The sequence below is a fragment of the Sinocyclocheilus anshuiensis genome, unplaced genomic scaffold (assembly GCF_001515605.1).
Source record: "Sinocyclocheilus anshuiensis isolate Anshui unplaced genomic scaffold, SAMN03320099.WGS_v1.1 scaffold1239, whole genome shotgun sequence".
Classification (NCBI taxonomy): Eukaryota; Metazoa; Chordata; class Actinopteri; order Cypriniformes; family Cyprinidae; genus Sinocyclocheilus; species Sinocyclocheilus anshuiensis.
In genome coordinates, this window is record NW_015540949.1 from 471,474 (window position 1) to 476,195 (window position 4,722).

A 4,722-nucleotide genomic window follows, 5' to 3' on the forward strand; every position below is an offset into this window, starting at 1 on the left:
GCTAACAATGACACAACTTTGTCATAAACTAACAGGAATTCCTTAATAAACAAAACAGCAATATTCTTGTGCTTGTTGTTGGCTTTAAAGTACTCTGGGAAAAAAAGTTTAAAAAAAATCTGCAACCTTTGTAAACTCAATCAAGTCAGTTGAGGCATATCAACCCATCCTTTGTGTTGATGTTGGGTCAGCAAAGCTTTATGAAGCAGGGAAGATTCCTTATGCACTCCACAAATGTTTGTGATTTCTAGACCCATGTTGAGTCTTTTTATGGAAAGACAGTTGGTCATTCTGTGACTTGGTGCTCAGTTTTTCAGGTCTGTATTGTACTCTGGAGGATGGCCATTTTCAGTAGACTACTATCAAGTCTCATTTGATTCAGTGATGCATCACTAACGAAACCATATTTTAGTTTTCGATGGCCTGAAACCAGGGCGTATTTTATCACTCTAGAAACATGAAATGAATTACATTCCAAGCAATCAGAGCAATCACAATAAAAAAAGTTATCACAATAAGACATTTTTATGAATTTTCTTGCATATGTGAATATGTGTGTCTCACAATATGTGTGTATAAGTGTTATTAAGAATTAGTTTAACAAATATGTGGTTAATATTCTAACTAGCATTACTAGTAGTGCGCCTGTGATTTGTGAGGCACTTTGAAAAGAATATTTTATGGGAATTTGTCTTGTAAGTTGATTACTGTTTTCTGTAGTTTTGAAACACTGCGCATGTGTATGTATATAACTTATATATATATATATATATATCTTATACTGCAAGTGACACTTTAGGATTGTCACCAAAAAAAAAGTATGTAAATACAGATTTCATATTTTCATTGGTAATTTTATTCACTCATTTTACAATCTTACTATTTTGTTCATTGACGGTGTTAAAATAAATAAATAAACATCCAACTATAAGGCACCATGCAGCATATGGTGCTAAACAATGTAACATTTAAGATAATGTGATCTCTTTGGACAAATTTATGGAAAAATGCAGCCTTACGTTCACCTCTCTTTTTAAAAAATAAAGCTCATGGGGAATCTACATAGGCATGTTGTTACAAATACAGTGACTGAATAATTGTTAGACTTGGTTTAGGCTACATATTGTTCTTGTTGATATACAGTCAAAGCTATTGAGTTAGCATTTCAAGCTAGCAGCTATTCAAGCAGGAGTAAAGCCTTTGTGTCAATCCACTCTTGATTGGTGTTTTCCCAGAAGGACCCAACATGTTCTGCTTTAAAACAGGTTTAGTGAATTAACTGATATATAATCCAGACAGATGTGAATGCTAGCTGTAATCCAGAATGCTAACTGTATAGCTCATACATTCCCTTTCCTGCAGCTCTACACTACAGGGAGCCTCTAGTGGTGCGGATACGTTCTGCACCTCTTTAGGGACTTCACCTCTAGGCCAGTGTGCCATGTAAGTGCAGACTTCCTGTAGCAGAAATGTACCAGGCAGCAAAACATGGAGCAGTTACCTGTAGCAATAAGCCCCATAAAGCCACAAACTTTTGCTGGGATACCCAAAGCTACGAACCCCCGGTTCTGCAATCCCTCCACAGCGCTCCCTCGGGTGGATGATGGGGAATCGTACACTGCCATCCTGCAGCCAGCCTCCATCACAGTGGTCAAGCTGCTGAAACTTCCAAGATGAGTAGATCTGACCAACCTTCGCTAGACTGGCACCATCCCGTCTGCAGACACGCTCAGCCTCGGCAAAATTGAAAGGCCCCGCAATGAAGAACACAGAGCCTGGAAATGCAAAAAAGTGAAGTATTTCTAAGTGCAGCATAGAAATAATAACTGTATGTATAATAATTACGTTTAGTGAACAACTGTGATCTGCATAACAAACTGCACTGTTTTCTGGGTGGAATTCCTGTATCTCTGTTATTGACATTCAATTCTCCAGTCTCATCTCCATATTCAACAGTTTCATGTAGGCATAATGGGAGCTCAAATGTCACTCTACTCTTTGTCTTTCCTAAATACAAAAACAACAGAGCTGATTGGGTGTGTCACTTCTAGTCTATTGGGGGAACAAACAGTGACTGTGGTTCTAATGGCCTTTTGTTTTAAACAGAAACAGTTTAGTAGGGAAGATGCCTCCTAACAATCTGTATCAGTTTACCTATATACCATTGTAACAATTATTGTTTAAGGAAAGGCTCACCATGGATCTAGACACACGGAAGTTTGGGAAGACGATAATATACACTACTATTCAAAAGTTTGGGGTTTTATCTATTTATTTTTTAAAGAAGTCTCCTATGATCACCATGGCTGCATTTATTTGATCAAAAATACAATAAAAATAGTAACATTGTGAAATAATATTGCATTTTAAAATAACTATTTTCTATTTTAACATATTTTGCTGAATTTTCAGCATCGTTACTCCAGTCTTCAGTGTCACAAGATCCTTCAGAAATCATTTGGTGCTCAAAAAACATTTTTTTATTATTATCAGGTGTGCTGCTTAATATTTTAGTGGGGCTCGTGATCTTTTTTAACATTATAAATGTTTTACAGTCATGTTTGATTAATTTAATGCATCCCTGTTAACCAAAAGTATAAATTTTTCTAAAAAAAAACAAAACCTTACTAACCCTAAACTTCAGAATAGTATTTTATAAACAATTTAACATACAGAATGTGGGAAAATCTCTGTCCTAACATTACTAACAGTTTTTGTAATATGTGTGAAATATATATATATATATATATATATATATTTTTTTATTTTTTTTTATTTATTTTTTTTTTGTCATCATCTGAAACCCATTCTAATCTCCATAATAGCAGAATCCCCATTCACTGACCCTTAGTGGCTGAGGTGAAGCAGAAAGCATCGTAGTGGTCCTGTGTTTTGTGACGGGGCCCGTAACTTCGGATGCCTGATAAAAGATCCCCTCCACAAGCTGGCCGTGGTTGCAGGACTGGGTAATTGACAGTTCCATCGCTCAGCCATCCAGCATTGCACCAGTCCAACCGTTCAGTCCAGGCTGTAAATATCGATTATTCATAAGAGTATCACTGTCTGAATTAATATAGGTAAGCACCAAACACATAACAGTCTTTGGGAATTTAAATAAACTTTAGCCAATATTGCTCAAAGGTTTATGTTAAAGTAAACAATCTAGGTGTGTAAATATTATTATTACCCCTGTAAAGCTGCTTGTAAGTGGCAAGTGTTGCATCCTGTTTAGCACAAGCTTCTTTAGCATCAAAGAATGTAAATCTGTAACGACCATGGTGGCTCTGATAAGGAAATACAACACCTGAAATACATGGCCAATTATAATTAATATATTAAAATGTATATATTTAATATACGTAAAATACTGTCAGCCTGTCCTACCTTCAATCCTCAGAGTAATAACGACACTTTCATCCTCAATTCCGTTGATCATTTCACAGCGGTAGCTGCCGTCATCTTCCAGCTCCAGGTCAGTTAGACGGAGAGAAACATCCAGGTTATGTGCACGCAGGAGAGCCATACTGCTTATCCGAGCCGGGGCCCGACTGAGCCATACTGCTTATCCGCGTGTCCGTTTGTTATAAGCACTATGTTTTCCACTCCTTGACTTGGAGGTTCGATTTTGGTCCACTTTACTCTGTAGTGCGATGGTTTGAACCTCATCACACAGGGCAAAACGACTGCGTTTCCACGGCGAGCAGTGACCTCAGCATATACCAGAGGTTCCAAGAGGTATTTTAGCTCTTTGTCCTTGTCTAGAAAAAAAAGGTGTTGTTAAAGCATTGTGTAATTTAATATTATGTGTTAAAATATCTTGTAAAGGCTTTCAAATCATGTTTATACTGTATTATAATCACAAAGTCTCTCATATCAACTAAAGTTTTTAAATGATATTACCTTGTTTATGGTGGTGGTATTTTGCAGAGGTCCAAGAGAAGAAACTGGCTGAAGTCACTAACACAGCAATAAAGTTCATTGTGGATTTCACCATTTCCCTAAACAACATAATAATTTTATTTATTTATTTTATTTATTTGTTTATTTGATATTTGATTCAAACAGAAAGCTGTGAGGAAAGAAAAAAAAAAGTCTCACCTTAGTCTTCAGCCTCTTTTCCTTAATTTAAAAAGGACATCCAGAAAAAGTCCATGACAGTAATCTTCTTTCTTCTGCTCTAGTTGCAGTGGAGAAACACACCGATCAGGGTCATCTGACAAGTGTTCTCCTCTGCTCCAGATGTTAATGAGTATCACACTGACTCTCATTGTTTCTTTCAGCGACTCTCTGACAGACAGACCAGGAACGCTTGAAACCAGGAAACCTCAGATGATGGAGGCAACTTCACATTTTTGCGGTAGTCATAAAAGGTGCTGAGGTTAAAAATGTCATTTTCAAGCCCACACAGTATGTTTTTGTTGAGAAAGCAGAAGAATTAAGATGCTCATTAGGTGATTAAGCATGTTGTCTGCCAGAAACCGGACAACGGATGTGCAGCAGCCGCCACTTTTTTGTACACTCAAGTGACACTTAAAAATGTTGAAAAATACAAAATATAAAACAAATGGTATCTACAAATCATTTTTTCTATCATTCCGTGTCATAGCAGAAAAAGTCACAGGTCTTCATTTCATCAACTATGAACATGATCCACTAATCTATGATAATGAGAAAGTGTCCAAATACTTTTTTTTGTCTCAATTTTGAACAAATAATTTTTTG

The 4,722-nt window shown here is 36.5% G+C and overlaps 1 pseudogene; it reads right to left on the bottom strand.

The window, feature by feature from the left end:
* Positions 1 to 1,497: 1,497 nt before the first annotated feature.
* Positions 1,498 to 4,148, bottom strand: LOC107689910 (hyaluronan and proteoglycan link protein 2-like; annotated as a pseudogene).
* Between the last annotated feature and the right edge of the window lie 574 nt (positions 4,149 to 4,722).